At 40.1% G+C, this 14,085-nt stretch overlaps 1 pseudogene; it reads left to right on the top strand.

Annotated features, from left to right (window-relative positions):
- Positions 1–1,647: 1,647 nt before the first annotated feature.
- On the top strand, positions 1,648–3,113 carry LOC118846770 (annotated as a pseudogene).
- Positions 3,114–14,085: the final 10,972 nt, after the last annotated feature.

Raw genomic sequence — 14,085 nt, 5'->3', positions numbered from 1 at the left:
TTCCACAAATGTACAAAGTGTCTATAAGATGAATGAGTGCAAACTGGGGCATATATGTAGGATTAATGTGTGGGAAAGGCAATTCCCAGCTCCTGATATGATAGGGCCTGGAAGTCTGTCCTTTCTCTTTTTGTGGAATCCTCATTCTTATCTCCTTAGATGCATCATCTCTTTGGATGGTTTGATCAGCTGGATTTCCAGAGTCTGCTCCTGTCCACAGCACAGCTCTCTTCTCTGCTGCCAGGGATCACATTCCTTGAATCCATTGTCTACCCTAGGCAGCTATCTAGAATGCATGTCTTTTCTCTCTCAATTATACCTTGAATTTTATAGAACCACTGAACTCTGGATCAGTGTCTCCCACTGGGCAAGGTATTGCTAAGATGCCATGACTGATGGGGAAAGGGGAGAGAAATGCTCTCCCTTTATTCCTTGTAGATATTTCCTGCATAATCAGATCATGGATTATAATTACTTTCCCCTCACCAGGGTTGTTTTACTATTTAAAGTTCCCCCTCTTCCCCGAACCTCCCACCACGGGTATGGGTAATGTGTTTGTTCCCTTGAATTCCATCAGAGAAAGGTGTTTATACCCTATCCTAAATCACTTGATACTAGGTGATCTGAAATCACTCACACCTTGATCCTAAAGGAATCAGGGCTCAAGGCATCTTTATATTTAGTTTAACATCTAATTAACACTCTGTGATTAGTCTCTGTGCTTGTATCATCTGAGTAGGAGAGGGGCTATACACTTACAATGTGCTGCTTCTGGTAATGAAATAATTCAAGTGGGACTGAGTGTCATAAACTAAAAATAAATTTTTTTTTAAAAAAAGAAATAATTCAGACTTCTTCAACACAGACCCTGGGCCAACTGGTCCTGTATGTAGTCAAAAAGGGAAGCACCCAGTTAGCAGAAATCACAGTTGAAAGTGACACTGAGGTAGCCCACGTCTGTGGACCTGAAATACAGATTATTATGAGACTCTGGACCTCATCAAGAGTCTTTCTCAGGGAAGCTCAGAACTCCAGAGCTGGCTAGGTGACCTACTCTATCACCCCTTCTTCTGAAGTGACAAAATGTAAGTTGATTAACAACAGTAATTAATCCCATGCCTCTAAGAATTACAGATACTTTACTTACCTTAACCCAAGAAGTGGGGAGCTAGGTGGTGCAGTAGATAGAGGCTAGGCCTGCAGTCAGGAAGTCCTGGGTTCAAATCTAGCCCCAAACATTTACTAGCTGTGAGACTCTGGGTAAGTCATTTAAACCACTTTTTGCCTCAGTTTCCTTGCCTGTAAACATGGAGAATATTACCCTTGTTATGAGGATCAAAGAGGTAATATTTGTAAAATGCTTAGCATAGTGCCTTGCACGTAGTAGGTCCTATATAAATGCTTATTACTATCCCTTTTCCCTATGACTACTAGGCTCAAGGGATTTTAATTCAGGTCTTCTCTCAATTCAAGCTCAGTGCTATTACTACATTAGGAAGCATGCCATGTAGTGGAAAGTACATCAGACAACCAGCTAGATGGTCTGGATTTGCTACTTTGTGGCCTGGGATAGCTAAAACCTTTCATCTCAGTTTTTTTTTATCTGCTCTTGGGGGATAATGAATGGCTCCTCTACCCCACCCTAGGATGGATGAGCAGTGGGTCAATGCTGCTTTGATAAATGTCATAGAGGAGCTGGAGCTGAGCCTGGAACTGCTGTCCCACCCATCCCCTTCTGCTTATCTTCTCCTTACTGGACTACTGGGACCTTGGCAGTTGTTACGTCACATGAAGATTCAACCGACTATCAAACCATGATCCTCTATGAAGATGACATTGCAAAAAACATTGGCTTTTATGAGAGAGAAATCATTGAACAAAATTTGAAAGTCTTTGTAGAGACTTATTCTTACCTAGGAGAATCTATTCAACATCACGTTCCTCATTTAAAAAAAAAGCCTAGGATGAACTTGAGAGATGCTTGGGACAAAGGTGTCCATAGATGATTGGATTTCTGAAAGGCAGTTTGGATGAATATGAGCTAGGTGTGGTGGACCTAAGATAGGGTGTGAGCTTCCCAATGCCCATCCATGCTCCTTTTGGATCCACAATGGATAGTGGCTAGTGGTTCCTAGTTTGAGGGGATGTAAGGCGTTATAAACTCAGTATTGCTCAGAGGATTTGCTAGATATTGGTACAGCGGCTGCATATACACTGGTTTGAGTTTTTGAGTCAAATGTGGCACTGGAAAGCATAGAGAGCCTAAATCAGTCTGAGATCTATGAGTATTCTGACCAGTTGGCTTGGAATCCATCTGAAATTAACATGTTTATTACAGGTGCTTCTTACTTAGCATGGTTTACCTCTTATATATACAATGCTGTAATGGGTGGGGGCTACCCTATCATCAGAGACCAGATTTTCAAACAAGCTCATGATGAGAAGGTGGCTAGCAACAACTGGAGATTTCACAGTGGTCAGCAGACATATCGTTTCTACCAGAGTTAGTTCCAGGCAAGCTACCTCACTATTTCACTTACTAAATGAGAATGGAGATGTTAAAAGTTGCCCTTCCTGAAAGGGCTCATCAGATAGCTGATCTTAGAGAATATCAAATGATAAAGGTGAAACTGAAAAAGTTCATGGACCTACTGTGGTTGAACAGTTTCTAATCATCAGCCCTTGTTGGGTGCATGAGTATACTTATCTCTATGTCTTCAGCATCCATCTACTTTACAGTGAGGGAAATATATTTAATGCCAACATTCCCAGATTTCATATGGTGTATCCAACATTCAAGGCTGCTACAACCTGAATGGAAACCAATCACTTTGAATGCACAGTGATGGAAGAAGATGAATACTCAACAGATACTGATGAATATGAAGGCAGACAGAGAGTATTTGACATTGGCCATTTTCCACGTTATACCTGAGTAAACTTTAATGCTCTTTAAAGCATTGACAAAAAGCCAATACAGTCAATAACTTTCTGAATAATGTAAACAATCGAATGATTCCAGTGACATCAATGGATAACGAGCAGGAACCCTTGGGCTAAACTGGTTTCTATCAGACATTTGTCTTAGGAGTACTTTTGGGCTGTTTTTTGTTTTCTGCAAGACAGAGGAAGGAAGAAGATAGCTTCTTTTCTTTCCTCTTTTTTCTTTTCTTTGAGTCAAATGGGAAATTGTTCTCAAGGTATGAGGGGCTATACTGCTGCATTGTTTTAAGTATATTTTTTCATATTTGTAATATTTACAGAAATGGCGTGGGCAGTTGTTTCCAGACAAGCATTAAAAATGCAGCAGGAGTGGTTAGGAAAGGGGGTAGAAGTGCAAGTCTTTAGAACTGGGTTATTCAGTACCTGAAGAGTCACTCTTTGCCATTGTAAGTTGTTTAGAAATGAAGTGAACCTGCCATTAGGCTATACTAACCAAGGAATCAAATTTAGAGCAACCTATCCATTTTAAAATGATGAGAACTTGGGGACCTCCAATGGTTGACTTGAGTTACTGTGGACTAGACATGGCCTTTCTGTCTTTAAAGACAATCTGTCCTTGAATTTAATTTTAGTTTAAATTTTTAAACATTAACTTATTTGCAAAACATGCAACAATTTTGTAATGCAGTACATTAAAGCATTTTTGTGCTGTTAATTAACAAAAGTAATCTTTGCAATGAATCATATGGTATGTAAACATGATTTCTGATTTTTTTCTGCTTTATAAACTTTGTCTTACTGAACATGTATAACCTATATCAAATTGCCTGCCTTCTCATTTTGGGGAGAGAGGAGGCAGGCAGGGAGGGAATTTGGAACTCAAAATTGAAAAAAAAAGTTAAAAATTATTTTTGCATGTAATTGGAAAATATTTGGAAAAAATAAACTTTAACCATGAGTGACATACATTTTGTATTAAGACTATGTTTTCCTGAAACATACATGAGTTTTTGTAATGATCAGATTTGGAATTTGAAATTAAAACTGCCAAATATTTAAAATCTGTCCCCCCCCACTCTCATGTCTAGAAATGGCAGATATCATTGAGGTGATTATCTTATAAAAGACATTTGCCTTTTTCAAGATGTTTTCAATGCAATAGGACTGAATTTGAGGTTATATACTCTTTAGTCTAGAGACCAAGGGAATCCCTAGAGGGCTTTAGTTCTCAGTCACATAGAGAGGAGGCAGAGAGGAGTACTAGTGCTTACAGTCATAAAGGAGCAGGGGCCTTTCCTGGGTAAGGACCAGAACACAAACCAGGTCTGCATTTTGGGCAGCTGCCATTAGGCAAACGATGGTGCCTTCCAAAGGTAGCATAACAGCACATTTTGTCTTGTTCCTGTTAAGAATAACTGACAGGCGGTGAGATGATTTACAATTATCTAGTCTAATTACTGCTTTTTCCCTTATGGAAATAAACATTAGATGAATACTTAGTAACCTCTGCATAACAAATTCAAGTCCAAACACAATATGGTGTAAGTTTAAAAGAAATATAATAATTAGGTACCAATTTAAGTACTTTCTTGGCTAAATTTCAAGTAGTTTTATTCACTCATTAGCTTATTGTGGTTTCTCTGGGAAACTGATTACAGGAAGTAAGGTCATTGGCTTCCTCCTAAATCCTCCAGGTCAAAAACCTTCTAGGGAGACTACATCACTCACAGCAGCATCTTGGATACTTCCTCAAGCTAGAAGGACCATTTAAGTTGTTATCAAAACTTGTCACTTCAGCATTCTCTGTTCCTTCTAGCATTCAGGAAGCCCTAAAAAACTTCAAGTTTCTAGCAAGAATACATTCACCTCCCTTTACCAGTTTTAATTACCTAACTAGAAAATCTGGCTTACCATGTGGCTTCCTCTCTCTCTCTTTTGTCATGCCAGGCCACCAGAAAAAAAGCGAGGCAGGCCTGGCCAAAGGCTGCCAGATCCAGAATCCTGGCTAGGCAAGAGAAATCTGGCAGATATCGAAGGGCAGAAAGGCAAAGGGTAGACTCCAGAGACAGGACAGGGTGTCAGCTAAAATAGGAAAGGGAAATTAGTGTGATGTAGAAAAAGCATTGGATTTGGAGTCAACCCAAAGAGCACTTGATTCGGAGGAAGTGTTCAAATGCCATGTATTACATCTTAGGTCATTTGCTTTCCTTTGGTCTCAGTTTCCCTTGTATAGATTTTCTTCCACAAATATTATTTTTTCTATTGTATTCTATTTCCATTATTATTTTGTTTCTATTTTATTCTTTTTGTCACTCTGGCTAGAATTATAGAAAAATTCATGTGACAGGCAGTGTGGTCCAGTGCAATGTGGGTTCAAACCTTAGCTTTGCTACATACGTACAAGATGTATATATGACTTTGGTTAAAGTATTGAATGTTCCTTGGATTCAGTTTCCTCACTTATAAAATAAGAATGTTGGAGGCTGAGCCAAGATCATGGAGTAGAGGGAGTATCCTGGCCCAACTCTCCCAACATTCTTCTCCAAACAAGTTTAAAATAACCATCAAATCAAGCAGTGTGATGCTGCTGCCAAAACAAACAAACAAACAAACAGACAAAAAAATAAAATAAAAGCCAATCTAAGCTTGGATTGCATTAAGAAGGGCATAGCTCCCAGAAATAGAGAAGTGATAGTACCACTGTATTCTACTATCATTGCTCATTCTGGTTACCACAGTTTAGGAAGGTCATTGATGAGAAGTAGAGTATTCAGATGATGGTTACCAGGTTGGTGAAGGACTTTGAGTCTATATAACATAGAGATCAGTTGAAGGAACTGGAGATATTTAGCTTAGAGAAGAAAATAATCAGGGGAGACATGATAGCCTTTTTTTCAAGACTCAAATGACTGTCATATGATCAGTCTTGTTCTGTTTGGTCCCAGGAGCAATGGGCGGATGTTGCGAACAGGCCACTTTAGGCTTGAGGTCAGGAAAAACTTCCTAACAATTAGAGCTGCCCCAAAATGGGATGGGCTGCTATATAAGGTGGTGAGTTCCTTCTCCTTGGAAGTCTTGTCTTCAAACAGAGGGTGGAAGTCCATTTGTTGGGTGTTATATTTGGGGATTCCTTTGTGAGTGGGTTGGATTAGATGACCTCTAATGTCCCTTCCAACTGTCAAATTCTGAGATGCCGATGGGCCTTTTTGAACTGGGGAAATAAGTGATGCCTTACCCCTCCCCCCAATTTGATGAAGTATAGTTGTCAATGTAGGTGAAAAGAGACCAATGGGACTTCTGAAATTATAATGTAAGTCAGTAATAGGGAAAATATGATCTAATGTACTTAGAATTTACTCGTGTATTCCAAGAGTGCATCTGTTGCATAAATCAGGGTAAAGATGTGTAACAGTGACTACTTTGCCCACCCCTCCCCCAAACCCCTTCCCCTACTGCCTGAAGGCCAGCTATTTATATTTCCCTAGAATTCTTCAGCATTCTTAAGAGGGTTTGGAGGTTTTTAGTCTCTGCGTCGTTGGCTCCAGGTCCCACCAATGGTGTTCCCTTGATTTTAGGGGATCCCCTGCATCCTAGTTTTATATAGCCATTTAACAGTTGGAATAGCTTTTACAAAGGAGTATTCAAGTCAAAGTTATCACAATAATAAATGTACAAACATTTTTCCCCACCTCCTGAATTACCTCAGTCTCTAGGAAGCAGAAGGGGGTTAGATTAAGTTTACAGCCTAATTCTGTTCCTACGTAGCACAGTCCCATCCAGTACCAAGTTCAAAGCCCAAGTCCCAGGCACCTTGGCTTCTCAGGTTTTCTTTGTTGGCCTGGCTGCAACATTGTATTGGCAACCAAAAATGGGCTCCTTAGCACTTAGTCAACAAGTGCCCTTGACTAGTTTGGCTTTTTCCCCTGAACTGAATGCCCTTTTGTATCTTGGACTGGAATAAGCTTGTCAGCCCCTTCACCTTGCTTCCCTTGCTTAAGCTGATGGAAAGAACCTGTGCTTTCCTGGTCAACCCCTTCACCTTGCTTAAGCAGATTGAAAGAACCTGTGCTTTCCCCGGCGTACCTTACACCCCCGCAGAAGCTGGATGGTTAAAAGCAGCTCCCGTTGGAGCCAGAGGCTGCCACAGCCACAGCCACAGCTGAAGCAGGAGCTGCCAGTAGCAGAGCTGACCTACGGGAGGAAGCTGAACAAAGACTTCAGGCCAGTGGGTAATCTTTTTACCATAGAGGGGGAAGCATGATTTTGCTTTACGCAATCATGCTTCTCTGTAGCCTCCTGGTTACTCTTTCAAGGCGTACTTATTGGGCCTGGAAGCTTTTGATCAATATATCAAAATGGGGTTGCTGGTTCATGGGTTGGTTACTGTGGAGCCTAAATATATGTTTTGATTCTTCTACCTTCTACTTTGAGAGTTTCTTATATCCGGCGGTTCCGAACCTTTCAGACATGTTTATGATCCTCTTTGAGATTATAAACTCTGCCCTCCTATTACAAACATCTAGCCTGGAATCCTGCCTCTAAGGTTGTCACAGCTCAAATTTGGGTCCAGCTTACACCTATAATGGAAAAGGATAAATGAAACAGGACAGAACATAACCCCAAGTCTGTTTCTTGGGGCTACAAGGCCTAAAAGGGAGAGGGGGGAAGGTAGCACTTCCCTCTCCTCATTTCAGTTTATGATGCTCATCTTTAGGTGAATAGGACTTTACCCTCTCTGGATGAGGGTGAAAAGAAAAGACATTGAGAGGGCCAAAATGTCCTAGTCTGGTCACTGAGACAGGCTGTTTTAACTAGTCAATAGAAAGAGCCTATTTTCACCCCTCTGGTAGGGAAGTATAGAATGTTATTTCGCAGAAGCGGGTCTGTGCTATTATTTCCCTCATGAGTGCTTCCATGTTAGGTGATCTGGGAATGCTCAAATCAAAGGACTTTATACCTATAGTTGCCTATTCCTCTTTGGAAAATCCAACCTGAAAGTCTGTTCTTCTAAGAAGAACACCATTGACATATCTGTAATTCGGTAGGCGCATCATCAGAGTGCTTTGGGATACTGGAAATGAAATCATGGACTGAAATCCATCATCACTCAGATGCAGAAGACCTTCCACCAATGGATAGAAAAGATAAGAAAGATTTGATTATTGAATATAGGCTGTCTGAGGGGTATTTGTGCATTCTTAGACCTGATGATTGCTAAAAACAATGATTAAACTCAAAGCCGACTAAACATTTCTTTGACTCCTTTCTCTCTGATGCATGCCACATAAAATCAGTCCCTAATTCCTGTTGATTTTCTGCCTATAGTGTTCCTCATGTTCGTCTCTTCCATTCCATTCCCATAACTACTGTTTCATTTCAGGGTCCTCAATGCCTCTCACGTAGATTAATGGACAGATTCTACAACCTTCTAAGGAATCTCCCCACCTCCCAGGCATCAATCTGTGCTGCATACAACTACTAGATTAATCTTTTCAAAGTACAGTACTGATTATGTCACTGTCTGCTGAAAATCCTTTAACATTCACCACCCATTAAGTTCCAAATCCTCATTTTGGCATTTAAGGCTTTACACAACCAGGTTCCAATTTCTTTCCAGTTCTAGTTTATTCTATTGCATTTACATAATCTGTCCTGAGGCCAAACTATTATTTGCCATCATCTCCTTCCTTTGCACCATTTCCTGGGCCTGGAATACCCTGTCTATTCTCACCTGTTAACATTTTATCTTTGCTTAAAAACCCAGGTCAGGTACCATTTCTTCTTAGAAGCCTTCCCCAATTCCCTTTAAGTTGAAAATGACGTGTCCAGGAAGTGTGTGGGTAAATATTTAGCAACTAGCTCCTCCACTGCCCCCCCCCAAATCATGTACAATACACTTTTAAGTTTAATCTCTATTATCAACATTTTCTCCATCTTCTTATGTTTAAAAACCAACAAAACAATAAATCAAATCCTGATTTGTAGCATTTGTTGATTTCTGAGGGTAAATGCTCATACGGAATGTTAAACAATTGGCTTTCCAGGCCTACATGGGCTGCTTCCAGGACAATGCTGTTGTCAGTACTCTGGCATTGTCTGCTTTGAACAAAAATTCCTCCTTCTTTTCTTTACCACTTTCTATTCACCGTGGCCAAATAGCCTCTTCTCCTACCTTTTGCTTTCCTAAGCCAAACTGTAACAGAAATATCTTTGTTTATCAATCAAACAGGCATTTATTAAGCACTTATATGCCTGGCACTGCTTATCTTCAGAAGTCAAACCAACGTGCATTTATTAAGTGCTCTCTATGTACCCTATGTTGTGTTAACTTCTGGGGGTATAAAGAAAGGAAAAATGGAAGACAATTCCCTGCTCTAAAGTAGCACGCATTCTACTGAGGGAAGACAATTTCCATAAATGGGAGCTGAAAGGGATGGAGTAGGGCAGAGGGAGGTTAAAGTGATACCAAGGTTGTAGGGAGGAGGAGGCAGCTGTGGCACATTGGTAAATTCTAGAGAATGAAGGAGGCTGATCTGGGCCCTTTCTCAAAATGAAGGTTCCAGGAATAACTCATTGATGCAGTAAGGTATCCATAGGAATCGAGTGAGAAGGGGCTCCAAGTCTTTTTCGATTTGCAAGGTCAACACCCTGTGAGGGGAGAGGAGTGCATAGCCCACTGGCATGCATGTTAGAGGGTGAGGCATGCTAAGATACTCAATCTAGTTAGCAGAACCAACCCTATGCACCCCTTTAATTTCCTGTTGCTCCATGGTTGCTATGGGACAGGGCTGGCTTCATTCACTCTAGTCACTCAGGCAGGGGAGAAGGTGCGCTAGAGTCCCATTCATTGGCCAAGGAAGAGTGAGGCTATCTACCTGAGACTTTACTTCTTAAGTATGTCTGCACATTATGAGTTATACCTTTATGCTTATTCTTCAGGTTGGCAGCCTACGGCCAAAAATAAACTGTTTCAGAGACTTAGAAAGTTAGTGACTTCTCTCATCCCCCTCCTCTCCCCTCAATTTATTCTATAATGTATTTCCTCTGTGGTTATTCTGCAGCTGTAGCTCTAAAGTTGTTGATTGTAACTTCCATAAAAGTTTCTCTAAATTGTGATCCACGATAAAGATAGCTAGGGAATGGCATCAGGGCTTAGTGATTGCATTAGGTTTATGTTGCTAGCTGAACCAGACTTTTTACTGGTGAGTATACAGACCTTAGGGTGTTAGTGAGTGGCATATTAATTTAATTAAATTCAACTAGCATTGACTAAGCCCCTGCCAAGGGCTCTATGCTAGACCTCAGGGACACGAGACAATAATAGATGAATAAACTAGAATGAAAAAAGTGCTGTGCTGTCAGGAAGCTGAAATACTCCTAGAAATATTCCTTTTCAGGTGTTTCGTAAGTGATCTCCTCTGATGGATCCCAATTTTTCATTTGCAAAACAAGCAACTTAGTCAACTCAGGAGTTCTTAAATGGGTCTGTAAACTCAGAGGAGTCCAATAGGTTTCACCAGACTGCCAAACGGGTCAATGGCACAAACGAGGTTAAGAACCCTTGGACTAAGTGATTTCTAAGGTCGCTTATAGCTCTAACATTCTGTGATTTTATGAAGCTACTTGTAAGGTAGCTAAATGAAGAAGCTGCTGATGAGACTAAAATCCCCTGATCCTCCCTCAGAGTGAGTCCTGAAATAACTGCTGAAAGATTCTTTCTCCTGGGGGGGAATTTGACTATCAATTGGCTGCCAATTTTTCAGATGTTTCCCTCTTACACCTCCCTGCAATGAATCGGCATCAGTTTCCAGATCTGAGCTTCTTTCCTCCTCTTCCCCAGTTCTTGGTCCTGCTTGACTGATAAAAAAAACCCAATGAAAACTCACTGGATTGGATTTTTCCCAGTTTTAGTGCCTAATTCTACCAGCGATCACAGCAGACCAACCTTGTGTACAATCTCCTTGGCCACCCCTTCATGTTATATTTATTCTCAATGAAGCTTGTTTGCTTATCTTTCTGCCTGCCCCTGTCTTGTTCTTTCTTATGTATCTGGTGGTAGCCGCCTCCTAGTTCCATCAGTTTTTCTCCCAGTAGTATTAGTGCTTGTCCAGAGTTGGGACTAATAGTCTTGGTAAGTACCCCTACCTCCCAAGCTTCAGCTTAGGAAATGTAGAAGGCAAGGGCTGAACAAGAACCTTGTTCCCCAATGGTTGGGTCTCCCTCCTTCTTCCTGACACCAGGGCTGTGACTGGATGTCCCACCCTGTACCATATGATGCTTGAACTTTCCCCCTAGCAATAAAAGTGTCATATAAAGGAGATTTCTGCCTTTCTTTATACAATATCTTGGAATCCCAACCCATTCAACCCACATTAAGATACCACTTTCATCACTGGGTGAAACTCCTTAGCTTGGCATTCAAAATTCTCCACAGTCTCTCACCAGTTTACTTTTATAGGCTTATTTCACAATAGCCCCTATCCACATCCTACATTCTAGATAAACTAGAGTCCTTCATATAACTTGAATCTATCCTCTGCTTTTCTGTCTCCATACTTTTGTCCATTGGTAAAAGCCAGCCTTCCCTGCTAGGCAATACTTTAATCTTCAACACATTGTGGAGTTTAGAGAAATAAATAATAACACACCCTGTACTCTCTTGGCTCCACTAGAATTTACAGAGCAGTTTACAGAGCTTTAAGAATATCAGTTTGATAAGAAAGTAGAAGATGGAATGGGGAAGGGAGAGATGGGATGGGGTGATCAATTTGGAAGCTGTTGCAACAGTGGGAGATAATGAGGGTTTGAGCTGGGATTGTGGCCATAAGAGTGGAGAGTAGACAGATGCAAGTGATGTTAGGGATGTGGTGTTCTCTGGGGCCAAACAGAATAAGTCCAATCTTTCTTCCAGGTGAAAAAAAGAACTTGAAGATAGCTATCATATCCTCAATAAGTTTTTTTTCTCCAGCTAAACAGTTCTATTTCTTTTTATCTTTAAATAGCATGGACTCAAAACCCCTCACCATCTCGGCTATGTCCCAATTTATCCAGACCCTCCCAAGTACTCCAGATGTTGTGTCATGAGGAATTAAGCATCTCTTTGTGTAGCTTAAGGATGCACATTGGCTTCCTTGGCTGTCACATCACATTGTTAACTCCTATTGAACTCCACTAATTTCATAAATATTTTAAGGGATATTAGCTGATGTCTAGCCATGTCTCTCAATCCGGTATTTTTGAAGTTGATTTTTGATTTCTAGTATATTTAAATTTATCCCTATTAAATTTTATCCTATCCCATTGGACCATTGTTTTAGCCTGTCAAAATCTTTTTGAATCATGACTCTATCATCTAATATGCTATAGCTCTCTCTGTCTCTTTTTCTGTCTCTCTGCTTCTTTGTGTCTCCGTGTGTCTCTGACTTTTTCTCCAAGATTTGTGTCATCTGCAAGTTGAATGAACACAGCATCTATGCCTTTTTCCAAGACCCTTTTATTTATTATCTACATATCACCCATTGAAATTGCAGTGTTTTAGAATGTTCGAATCTTTTTTACTTGAATTGCTGCTTAACAATGTCATATTGTACTTTTATAGTTGGTTTCTTGAACCTAAATTAAGGAGTTGGTGTGATTTCTCCCTCACCAGATATTCTCAAGCAGAAGCTGGATGAATAATATTTGGGATTGTTTTAGAGAAAATTACAGTACAGGCATAGTCTGGATTACATGACTACTGGAATTCCCATTATATTCTGAGATTCTGTGATTCTGAAGTCCAACATTTATTCATCTTAAATTTTATCTTATTAAATTGACTCATTTTTTTTCTAAACTCTTACATAATTTTGGATCCTAATTTTGTCCTTCCTTGGGTTAGCTATTTATCCCATCTTTGGGTCGTGGATAAATTTGAGAATCATGCCAACTTTATCTTCATTTGAATCTTTGATAAAAGTGTTGAACAGAACAGGACCAGAGACAAATTTCTGGGATGTTCTAAGAGGGGACTTTGTCCATGTTGACATCAGTTCATGAGTCAGTACTCTTTGAATTGTTCTGTCTCACTAGGGGTTGACAAATTGCAGCCCAAGGACCAAATCCTACCCTGTCTATTTTTGTACAGCCTACTGGCTAAGAATGGTTCTTACAATTTTAAATTCAATAAAACTTTATTTTGAAATGTAACAACTATTCTTAGTTTACTGATCATGCAAAAACAGGTGGTGAGCTAGATTTGACCCATGGGCCATAGTTTGCTGAGCCCTGATCTAATTACATCCAAATCTACCCAATTATACTATTATCTAGCAAAAATCTCCCCACTTTTTGTCCACCACAACATCATGAAGGACTTTTTAAAATGATGATTAAATCCTAGCATGCTCTGTCTATAACATTGTCTCTTATTGGTGGTTAGAGTGGCAAGAGCATGGGTTTTAGACCTACATATTTGATTACTGGTTGTACAAAGACAACCAGCAGATGGCAGCACAGTGGAATATAGTCCAACAGAAGACAATGGCGTTTTATAGTGTAGCTCACAACATGATGGCACCAGACTAACAGTTAACATCATTGGCTGAGGGGAAGCAGCAAGCAGCATTGTAGTCAGAGACAGAGATGAGTTCTTGCTTACAGGTTGCTACAGGATTGTGTTGCCCTAACTACATGTTCCTTGCATATATGACATTTCTCACATATATTTCCTGGTCATGTGTATTCCTTTCATAAAACTGTGAAAGGTATAATTTTGAGTAGTTTATGAAATCCTAGAATATTTGTGAAAGGTATAATTTTGAGTAGTTTATGAAATCCTAGAATATTTGGACCATGTCCTACCTCTGGGAGGTAGGACAACAAAAGGGAATATTATTTCACATAGTGGGCAATAGCACATGGAGCTTATTGCCTCTGAGAAGTGGTATGTACTGAAAATATCAATAGGCTTGAGAAAAGTTTAGATAAATTAATGAATACTGTAATAGGTTATTGGGGGAATCTAGGGATACTGGTAAAGGAGTGCTATTATCTTTTCCTTCCCTTTCCTTCTCAAGATGGAGTGTCCTCTTGAGAGTATAAAGGGGTTCTTAATCTTTTTTATGTCAAGGACTCCTTTGGCAATCTGATGAAGCCTATGAG

This window comes from Trichosurus vulpecula, chromosome 4 (assembly GCF_011100635.1).
Source record: "Trichosurus vulpecula isolate mTriVul1 chromosome 4, mTriVul1.pri, whole genome shotgun sequence".
Taxonomy (NCBI): domain Eukaryota; kingdom Metazoa; phylum Chordata; class Mammalia; order Diprotodontia; family Phalangeridae; genus Trichosurus; species Trichosurus vulpecula.
The sequence above is the reverse complement of the archived record's forward strand: the minus strand, read 5'-3'. Positions and strand labels throughout refer to the sequence as shown.